General features: G+C 34.4%; 1 non-coding gene across 1 annotated transcript; it reads left to right on the top strand.

The window, feature by feature from the left end:
• Window positions 1-6,716: 6,716 nt before the first annotated feature.
• Window positions 6,717-6,856, top strand: LOC113603113 (small nucleolar RNA SNORA46). Its single transcript, XR_003424665.1, has one exon. It is a non-coding gene; the product is annotated as a small nucleolar RNA SNORA46 (small nucleolar RNA).
• The last annotated feature ends 5,211 nt before the right edge of the window (window positions 6,857-12,067 follow it).

Below are 12,067 nucleotides of genomic sequence, written 5' to 3'. Positions count from 1 at the left end.
CCCCCATACATGCAAAATAGTTTAAATATTGACGCTGAAAAAACTTGTTTTTTTATTTAAAGTTTGGTGAGTAAGTAACAGCAGGAGATTAAGAAGGAGTGAATACACTAGCCAAATGCCACTGCTCTGTAGAAGTTTTTTTTTTTTTAATGGAAGTTTGTTTCTTCTACTAGGAAACCATGTGAGATTTAGAATCTAAAACTGGGCCCCGCAATTTATGAGTTACCTCACAAAGTAACGTGCTTTGAGTCTGCGTTATATATTTCTAAATGTACACAAAATAAATGCCTACTTTATGGACCGTTAGGAAGATTAAGTGAAATGTTATGTGTGATGATTTTTCTAAAATGCATAAAACATTAATTATAATAGCATTTTCCCAAACTTTATTTTATTGTCATCTGGTCTGATATTTCCATTGGTGGGATTGGGGCTAACACACAGAGAAAAATTAATGCAGGTCTCTTGAAGAGGCAAAACCACATGGAATGTTTGAGGAACCCATGTAATTTGGTGAAACTAGAGAGAAGAAATCATGAGAGGATGCAGTGCGAAACACAGCTAGAAATTTACATACCTTTCCCTCATACTCATTAATGAGTAAATGTTTACCACACAGACACTGAACTTACTGACCCCGGGAATATGCAGTTTCCCTCTAAGTCTAGACCGCCATTGGGCCATTTCTGCCTCAGAGTATGGTATTGGCTGAGACAAAATCCGTTCACTACCTCCCTTTACATTGCTTCTGCACAGACAGAATTATTCTCGTCTTTCTCTATGGAGCTGTTACAATTTAGTTATAACCTTATCAGACCATTTAACACATTTTATGTGTTTTATTTTTAGAGTTTCATCTCTACCATCACTTCTTAAATGTAGATTTTTCTAGCATAAGAACTTAATTCCTAATCATCTTACTATGCTCTCAAAGTCTGGAATAGATTACCTTCCAAGTAGGAGGCACACGTTGTGTTTATTAAATTGACTTGTAAAATTTGCATAGTACATTACTATGCTTTACGCTGGTTTTCTCGTGATGTTTATTTAGCAGATATTATTGTCATATCATCCAGAGCCCTACACAATGACTACTCATCACTTAAAACATCAGTGAAAGTAGAGGGAGAATTTGCAAGGCATGCTTGCTAATGTTTGGTATATACAGGGATTTTACAAACTAAGTTAGATACATATGAATTATGAATATCTACGTGCATTACAGAGCATAAGATCTAACTTGGGGGCAGGGGCTACAATATTATGAGGGGAACAGAAGCAAGCTCACAGCCATAACCTAACTTTTATCAGGAGTAAAGCTGACATTTTAGTCTTGATATTTTCGAGTTCCCTTTTAATGGATTCCAAAGTCAGAGATGAAATAATTTACACTATCTACTGAGTCCTTAAAGTACAGCAAGGGTAACTTACTATAATGGCAAGGGAAAAAAAAGCAATTTCTAAATAGTGACTAGGACTCCACATCCCCAAGAAATAGAGAAGACAATACTCATCATTAAATATTTCAGAAATATGGGAATCCATATATGTTGCCTGATGGTATATTTATCACTTGAAGTAACAGATTTTTCTAGAGTATACTCATCCTACTAGACAGATGTTAGACAAACTGTATGTTCATCAGCATATAACAATATTTTCTTATTGCTAAAATAGAAGAGGGAGATATATGATTTTTTTCAATGAGCATATTTTGCTATGAGCCTATTGAATCCATTCTCTGACTTTTACTTTTTATGACTGGGAGAAAAATTAGATGCTTATATTTATACAGAATGTACTTTGAGTCCAAACAGAACGAGGTTCAAAATCCAGTTTAGCCATTGACTGTCTAATAAGGGGGAAATTTCTTATAGGTAAATTACAGATGAGGAACTATTCATTAAATCTATCTGACAACAAAGAAACTAGGTAATTTATGGAAGACATTGAAGGTACTGTCTGGCGCATAAATGCTTCATAAAATATGATGATGATGGTGCTGGTGATGATGATGCTTGGAATTGTGGGAATTACCATGAAAAAAAAATGGAGTTTTGGAATTATAAGGCTAAGTAGAAAAAAGAAATAAGAACCAGAAGATTATATATGGCATGTGATGTTATTCTGTAATATCCAAAACAAATGACACAAAGCAAGCTATTGTGTCAACAGTAAAGAATCTGATTCAACTACAAAAATCAAAACAAGTGAATAAGGAATATAAACAGTATAAAATTGGGTTTACTCACGGAGAGGTGAGGGAAACACTGTGAAAGAAGCACGTAGAATATGTAAATAATTGCCAATATTAGAGGAGAGGGCAAGAATACTGTCAATAATCGTGATTCATTCTGTTCTCTTACCCTGAATTCCATGAAAACTACAAAAGAAATAAGATTAAACTGCTTTGATAGAAAAGGGCACGGTAAGCGATTGGAAGAGGAATTCATAAACATATATTTTAATGTTTCAGAAAGTACTGAATTCAATACGGTCTCTAAGTTATAGGTCCTAACAAATTACTTTCAGAAGTCCCTAATGAGAATTGCAGCTGATTGTGCACTGAATGAGAAAATTGTAGATCAATTACCCAGATATTCAGGATACGACCTGCCCAGGGTTAAGGACATTTTTGGAATTCGGATACTTAGGCCGAGAAAGCTTTAAAAGAGCACGTGCCAAACTGAGGATACTTGATGATGAAATAAATATATGTGAGCAGTTTTAAATCATTGTTTTAAAATAGTTTTAATCCTTATTAATGTGGAATATCATTCTAGACAATGGAATATTATTCAGCACTAAAAACAAATGCACTATTGGGGCGCCTGGGTGGCGCAGTCCGTTAAGCGTCCGACTTCAGCCAGGTCACGAACTCGCGGTCCGTGAGTTCGAGCCCCGCGTCGGGCTCTGGGCTGATGGCTCGGAGCCTGGAGCCTGTTTCCGATTCTGTGTCTCCCTCTCTCTCTTCCCCTCCCCCGTTCATGCTCTGTCTCTCTCTGTCCCAAAAATAAATAAAAAACGTTGGAAAAAAAAAAAAAACAAATGCACTATCAAGTCACGAGAACACATGGAATAACCTTAAATGCATATTACTAAGTGAAAGAAGCCCATCTAAAAAGGTAAATACTGTAAGATTCCGCCTATATGACATTCTGAAATAGGAAAAAGAGTGGAGGCAGTAAAAAAGATTAGTGGTTGCCAGAAGTCGCCTGAAGGAAGGGATGAATAGGCAGAGCACAGAGGATGTTTAGGGCATTGAAAATACTCTGTAAAATATCATAACAATAAAGACATGTCACTGTGTATTTGTCCAAACTGAGAGGATACACAGCAACAAGAATGAATCATAGAAAAAAAGAAAACAACTGTGGACTTTGGGTAGTCGATTATGATGTGTCAATATAGGTTATCTCTGTAAAAACGTATCTCTTTGGTAGGGGGTGTTCACAAGGGCGGAGTCTATGCATGTGTAGGGCAGGAGGTGTGTAGAAAATGTTCTCCCTCGGGGCGCCTGGGTGGCTTGGTCGGTTAAGCGTCCGACTTCCTCTCAGTTCATGATCTCACGGTCTGTGAGTTCGAGCGCCGCATCAGGCTCTGTGCTGACAGCTCAGAACCTGGAGCCTGTTTCAGATTCTGTGTCTCCCTCTCTCTCTGCTCCTCCCCTGTTCATGCTCTGTCTCTCTCTGTCTGAAAAATAAATAAACGTTAAAAAAAATTAAAAAAAAAAGAAAATGTTCTCCCTCTCCCCTCAATTTTGCTGTGAACCTAAAACTGCTCTAAAACATCAAATCTAAATTTTAAAAAATAGATGGTTTGTTTCTCAGGGGAGTTGATTCAGATATCCAGATAGAATGTTTGTAATAAAAAAAATGAGCCCCAGACACTTCAAACAATTTTTTTTTCTAAATATGATTCATCTCAACTGAGTTTGTTACATTGTTTGTCAGTATTTATAAAAGTCCTTTTCTAACAAATATATGGAACGTTGGTTAAATACAATGTGACTTAGTAACTACTTTGATAACAACCATTCTGGCAGATAGTATCTAGGCCAAACTAACACTTTAATAACATAATAAATTTCCTGAAATGTATATAACAATATTAGTAGCACACATCCAAAATGTAAGCATTAAGACTAAGTGCTCAGTAAAACTATTGACTGAAGAAGTTCAATATTTATACTTATTTGTTAAAGCTGCAGGTCCTGAAAACTTGGAGGAAAACCAACTGCATAATTTAGCAACAGCCACAATTGATATTCAAGTTACTGTTTTATTGTCTACTCCTTTAAAAATGTCAGGTTTTAGAGAATGTAATCAACTAGAATGGAAACGTCATCCAAATAGCATCTTGAATAATGAGAAGGTTGGCAAAGCACAATCCTCAATCTTTAATATTTCCAATATGAAGCATTTGGGAAATTTAACATATTAGACTTCAGATGTTGTCTGTTCCTGAAAATATTATCAATAAGAAAGTGGTAACACAGTAATACATTATGCTGACAAAGATTGTAACTACAGTGGAAACAGGAACATTTCCTATTCCAATTTATTCTGGCTCTTTTCTGAATTCTGAATGTTATTCAGAAATGACAAAGCACAAATGAACAATAGAATCCTAAATAGTTTTTCAGATTAAATTGTGGTTACTATGTCACACGAAAACACGTGCATTCATGGACATGCACAGCACTTTTAACTTTTATTCTGATATAATTTTGGATTTAAGGAAGAGTTACGAAAAAAAGGTAGCCATTTCCTGTATACCCTATAGGCAGCTTCCCCTTATATTAGCATTGTATATACTAATAGAATATTCATCATGACCAAAGAATTAACTTTGGTACAATAATATTAGTTGAAGTTCAGAAGCTATTCAGCTTTTACCAGTTTGTTCACTAATATCCCTTTTCTATTCCAGGATCCAATCCAAGATGCCACAATACATGTTGTTGCCATTTCGTCTTAGCTCACTTCATTCTATAACTCCCTCTCCTTGTATTTCATGATCTTCCCTTCTTTGAAGATAACTGGTGAGGTATTTTGTAGAATATATCTCAATTTGTGTTTGAATGCTGTTTTTTCATGATTAGATGGAGGTTATGCATTATAGGGAAGGTACCAGAGAAGTGATATGCTCTTCTCAGTGTTTCACATGAGGAGGGTACAATGATGTCAACATTCAATACTGCTAATATTATCCATGACCACCTAGATGCAGTGACATCTTCTAGGATTCTCCAGTTGTAAAGTTACCATTTTTCCCTTTGTAATTACTAAATGATGTGAAGGATGTACTTTGAGACTAGGCAAATATCCAGTTTTTTTCCTTAATTTTTCACCTACTAATTTAGCATCCATAGGTAGTGTTCGAGTGGTGATTTTCTACATCCTTCATTCTTTTTACATTTAATCATTAGCACACATCTGTAAGAAGTTATTACCTGTCCTTCTTTTATTGATTCCTCCAGAATTTATTTAAATAGTTATTAATTCATGGTTATTTATTTGGGTTTTGGATTATAATGCAATACTTGTGTTATTTATTTTTGTTATTTATTCATTTTTGTTGCTTGAACTTTCCCAGCTTGGCCATTGGGAGGTCTTGTTTTCTCCCCTAGTTTTACTGAAAAATAATTGGCATGCAATACCTCTGCTCACCAATCTATCCATCCTCTTTTTTTATGGACTTTCTCACTTTCTAGCACTCTAAGAGGCTCCAGGATCATCTTGTATTTTCCTTGCTGTAGTCCTGAAGCCCTTTTATTGTATGTGGAATTTAGAGACTGAAATTTGAGAACCAGTGTGCTCATTGTTGCTGGAATGTCATTTCTTATTTTTCTTGATCCATAAAGCTAGGAGAGCTATGTATATATACTAACTCATACTACATGCACATGCACACACACACACACACACACACACACACTCACACACACATTTTGATTTCTCTCTCTGTACATACATTTTAATAATATATGCATGAGCTTGTATTGACACCTTTAGCTGACATCAGTTCTCATGATCATTCTAATCTTCCCTCTTTTTCTTATTTATAACTTTTTTTTCCTACTGTGAAAAACCTGCCTATCCTTGTCTTTTCTGCATATACTTCTATTTTCTACCCTACTGTATAAATGACACAGCTTCAAAATTCTTAAACCACACTTCTATTTGAAACACATTTACCAACTAAAGAGTTTTTGTAGCTACTCTTTAGCTCTACAGTAACCACTCAAAATACTGTTTTCCCAAGTTACATATATCAGCTTCTTTCCCATTCTTCAGTGTCCTTTTCAATTCATTGGAAGACAGATTCATTTGTCACAGCCTACATTCCATCTTTCCCCTCACAGCCTAGCTGGCTTTTTCAAAAATCAACATGCAGGCAAACTCATATGCTTTGTCCTGTATTCTTCTGTCACTGTTAGCAAATGCACAGTGTCATGTAGCTGTGAGCACGGTGTGTTTACCTTGGAATCCCCTATGTTCCCATCCTCTCAACTCTTACCCACAACGCTTGGCAATCACGGATCTGTTTTTCTCCCTAGCTTTGCCTTTCCTTAATTATCATATAAATTGAATCACACAATATGAATCTTTAGATATTCTTTTGCTTAGAAATGCGCATGTAGGATTCTTGAATGTTCTTGAATATATCAATTCAAGATACATTGTTGTTCTTGAATATCAGTAGTTGGTCACAGCACTATATATCTAAACCTGTGAATGGGAATTGTCCCCTTTCTTGGTTCCACTCTTGTGTGAAAGAATTCCTGGCTCTTTCTGTTGCACAGCTGACTCCGTGCCATTCTGCTGTTGCTGTATAGAGTTAGGGAACATACCTTAATAAAAATAAAAATAAATAGTTTGCCATTTTTGGTTGTTCGAGCAGCATTCATTGTATATAGTGCCATACTTTGTTTAGCAGTCACCAGTTGAGGGGCATTTTGAATTGTCTTCAATTTGGAGACATTATGAATAAAGCTGCTATTCAATTTAGTCATTTTTGAATATTTGCATTCTTTAAATATTTGTGTTGTGATGATAAAACTGCATTCTAAAAAGTATTTTTAAAAATATTAAAAAAAACCCAACTTGTTATGAGTTCCCTTCAATTACTTTATTAGTTTGTGATTGCAAACTGACTTCAGACCTACTCTACTCAAGGCTTGGGGAAAAACTTTCTGTGTTATTTTAATATCTTTCATGATAAGGTAATTTAAGAATGAACCAAGGTTTGGCCTTTTGCAATAGAAAATATTTTAATTTTCTGAAGCACTATTGGTGTTCTCAAAGATTATTGAAGATAATATTTATAGTAATTTTGTCTCTGTCACTAATAGTTTTTAATTATGTGTCTACTGTATAAAAGTCTAAACTCTTTTTAAAATTCTGAATTGGTATTGAAATTAGGTTAGATTCCTATGTGTACTTTGAACTAAATATCTGAAATAGTTAAATTACTTTATAAAACTAATTTTATTCCAATTCCCCAAACTATTTTAGGAACAGAAAAGATAAGCTCTGTCTTCAAAACCTTAGTCACTATCTGTCCTTTTCCTTCCAAAACTGCATTTCAGAAAATAAAAAGGATTTTGCAAAAGCTGGTTACTGTTTTACAATGGAGCTGTTTAATAACTTTAAAAATTACATTGATTGAATGGTTACAAGACCAAAACTAAGGAAAGATAATTTTAATAATCCCTCCTTTATCTAGACATGCCAGAGCTTTTTATTCCATAAATGAAAATTTTATTTCATTATCATTATAATAAGTAAAACAAGTGCCTTTGTCAGAGGCTAGAATTTCCAACTTCAGTTAAACTTCAACATGACTTTTGTGTTAAGGACATACATAGAAAAGATAAATCATTCCCCAATTTTTTTCATACCAACTTCATAGTTTTCTATATTGCCGTCATTGCTTCTAAATGTGATATTATTAAATTAATAAATTCAGTCATTAATAATTATTATTAAATAATAGTTAATTAAATGATAAAAATCAATTACTACAAAATAATTATAAATAATAAAAGTATTAATAATATAATAAATGTATTCATTCTCTGGCATTTTCACCTTTTTAAAAAGTTTTTAAAAAGTGTTTATTATTTTTGAGAGAGAGAAAGAGACAGCATGAGTGGGGGAGGAGCAGAGAGAGAGAGAGACACAGAATCCAAAGCAGGCTCCAGGCTCTGAGCTGTCAGCACAGAGCCTGATGTGGGGCTTGAACTAACCAACCATGAGATTATGACCTGAGCTGAAGTCAGATGCTTAACTGACTGAGCCACCCAGGTGCCCCTCTGGCATTTTCACTTTTAAAATGGATGAATCTATTATAAGTGTTGTTTCTAGTTAATATTATGTTAAAAATCATTAATCATAGTGTGTCTGTGTTGTTAGATGCAAACTAAAAACAAATAATGCAGTTCTCAGATTATATCAAATGACTCATAGATGCTTTGCTAGTGTATAAAGTAAAACAGCAACACATTATTTAATGGAGACTTACTGAACGCTGGAAAATTCTGATTTATCTAATTTTCAAAATTATGCAAATTATTTTTATCTTGAATATTTATTATCAAATTGTCCTTTAGTGTTGGAGTAATACCACATAAGGTTTACAAGTGTCCCCAAGATTTATTATATGATCTTCCAAGCTCTTATAATAAAATTAGGCATATTAAATAAAATTTTCCCTGGGAAGTTCTCCATAAGAATATGTTTTTCATTTCAACGAAACTAGCAATGTATAAAACCCCTAAAATCTGAGAATTATAGGATAAATATGTCTGTTTTTGCATAACTGACACCAAATAGTGGTGAGAAAAATAATTGGCCACTGACAAGAGATTAGAATAATCAAATTTACTCTAAGTCATCATGAGCTTAATAATGAAAAACTCACTTTAAATCCCAGGCTAACCATCTCTGAGTGTTCTTTTTTGTCCTTTTAAATAATATTGTCAATATGTAAACCAAGCACTGCTAATATTCTTGGTATTCTCAAGGTATTTACAGTCAGTAATAATCTAACATAATTTATTATTGTCAATAATGAGTTCTAGAAATTAGAGTCGACAATCACATGCTGATGTAGCTTGAGAGATGTGCTCCATTTTGTTGGATGATCAGTATAGGGAACAAAGGCAGCTGTATGAGTTCTTCGTATTTGGAAGGTCACTCAGATTTTATAGTGTTTATATTACTGTTTTCCTTTCATAACAATTGAGAAAAATGGAGAGAGGTCATACTTTCTACCACCTAAAAATAGTATTTTGAAATTAAATGATCCAAAATATCATTAGATAAGCTGCTACAGATAGACTGACTTCCTAAATACTTATACACCCTCAATATTCTTTTAAGAATGTCATATATTGAGAATAAAGAGTGTAAGACAAATGCATAACCATTTCCTTATCACTCTATTTTATTTAGCCTTAGAGTTTTAATTTTTGATATTCTCTTCTGTCTCTTTAATTACACTTTCTGGTGGTCACTGTCATTTCCATTGCTTTCATATAAATAGCATCAAATCACATTGTCAAATTGTTATAATTATGGACTTGTCTTGAACGATCCTTGTCAGCAACATCTTAGATCTTCAGTTTTTAGCCCAAATGAGTTATAACTTAGAGTGTTCTCATTCACTTCATTTAAAAACTTTTGCCAAATTTCTTCTTTCTTTTCTTTTCTTTTTTTTTTTTTTTTAGAGTGAGCACGTGTGCACAGTGGGGGGAGGGCAAAGGGAGGGAGAGAATCTCAAGCAGGTTCCATCTGCAGCACAGAGCCCGAGGCAGGCTCAATCCCAGAATCTGGAGATTATGACCTGAGCCAAAATCAAGAGCCAGTCACTTAACCAAATGAGCCACCTGGGCACCCTGCCAAATATCTTAATAACTGACTAAAATGATCTCAATATTATGTATTTTCTCTCTGATGTCCTCTTTCAACTTCATTATTCTGAGTTAAAAAAAAAAACTCTATTTTCTTATTTCTAAGAATTTTAAAAACATCTTGAGAACATTAAAGAAATCTGATATAGACTTCTATGATAGATAAGAAAGACCGACATCTTGGGGTGAAGGTAATTGTTTTGTTTCTCTTTTTGTTTCCTGAATTTTGCAGAATGAGCAAATGTGACTTTTTGTATACTATGATGCATTCCCTAAATTCATGAGTGTATGTTCCTCTATTTATAATGTTTGCTGTATAGTGACTGTCTTTACTAAAGCAGGACATAGTATGAGATGCTGAACCTTAAAAAAAATCAGCTTAAACCTTACACATCAACTCAATGAATCATTTGCTTTTATTTCTGATTCACATGTCTTTGTTATTTGGCTTTCAGTCATAGATCTGTGGTATCATGATGAAATTCCAGTATTTCTACCTTTTCTATAACTCTGTTGCCAACACATTAAATGTAGGCTTGTTCCCCTACCCCTTGGAGCAGTAGAGGAGCAGTTAGTTACTTTCCTTCCAGAAGAAGCTGTTTTTCAGTAGGGAGCTGTCCATGGTGGCAGGCTGAGCCAGCCATCCAGAATACATAGAGTTCCCTTTTGGCCAAGAATGAAACTTTAGTTAGGATATAAATGATATACATTTATATATTTGAAATTGCATAATGTTATCCTCCATTCCTGTTTTAAAGCATCTTCCTCTTTATGCACATTTAAAAAGGAACACTTTTATTGGCACATTCTTTTGCTTGTCAAATTAACAGGGTGAAACAGTGGTTTTTAAGCTCTAAAGCTGGTTTCTCCTAAACTAGTTTCACTGTGGTATTAGAGGTATGTGGTATCAGATTAGAAAGGTGGTGTGTTTTTTTTGTGGGGGAGGGTGGGGGAGGAGGAAGGGGAGAAGCAGTCAATATTAAGTAAAACTTAACCTGTCACTGGCCTAAAGTATGAATCCTCTTGTGTGGCTGACGAAGCATGCACATTTTAGCCATTCACTTTGGTTTTATGTTAAATTATGCAAACTTATTTCAGTTCCAATGTCTATTGGACAGAAGGAAACTCTGTCACAGCTTAAAGGCATATCCCAAAGCTGGAAGCTTTCTGAGTCTCAAATCAAACTCATCATTGAGATATACAGAATCCCTCCAACTTGGTCGTTTTGTTTCTTTGCTTTGTTTTCTCTAAAACCTTCATCACTGAATTTCTTGGGGGCAACAGTGCGTTCCATCTATGATATATAATTTCTAATGAGAAAAATGCCACAGATCTCAGTGATAAATGTATGCAAATATGGATGGTTTTCCCATTTGGAAGGTGACATATGATATTCATAACTATACGTTATATTAATATTTATGTGTGTACAATGTAATTTTCTCTATTATTTCTAAAAAATTTAACCTGTACCCCACAAAGGTAGTGAAGGCCTAGTATCAGCCAACTAAGTGACTTGGTCCTTCTTCTTGGGATTAAATCTATATGTTTAGATTATTAAAAATTAAGTCAAAGGCATCAGGGGAATGAGCACTACAATCAGTACCTGGTTTCTGCTGAGACTTATATAATACTGTCTTCTCTTTGATCTGAGTTCAGTTAGGTTATTGCTGTGTTTCTCCTCCTTATTTAAAGCCTTTACATCTCTTGTCTTCCCCTTCTTTCTCTATCCCCAACCCTGATTTTCTCTCTTTCTTTTTCTCCCTCTCCTTTTACATGCCATATACCACTTTAAACTCAAAGCAATACAAGTGATTGAAGCAAGAAAACAACAGTAACAACTTGAATGTACTTTACAGATATACTATTGAAAAGAAAAGCCAGGCACAAGAGACTGTACTGTGTGATTCCTTTTATACAGTTCTCAAAAATAGGCGAAAGTCATATGGTGTCAACAGGCAAAACAACAGTTAAGTTGAGGAGACAGTATTAACAGAAGAGAAAATGAAGGAAGCTTCTGAAATAATGATCTCTACTAGACTCGGATTCTGGTCACCTCAGCTTGTTTACTTTTGGAAATTCACTTAAATGTCTAGATGCGTATTTAAAATCCATCCATCTATACCTACACGCGCGCTCACACACAGA

Source organism: Acinonyx jubatus, chromosome A2, assembly GCF_027475565.1.
Source record: "Acinonyx jubatus isolate Ajub_Pintada_27869175 chromosome A2, VMU_Ajub_asm_v1.0, whole genome shotgun sequence".
Classification (NCBI taxonomy): domain Eukaryota; kingdom Metazoa; phylum Chordata; class Mammalia; order Carnivora; family Felidae; genus Acinonyx; species Acinonyx jubatus.
Note: the sequence above shows the minus strand (reverse complement) of the source record. Positions and strands in the feature narration are given on the sequence as shown.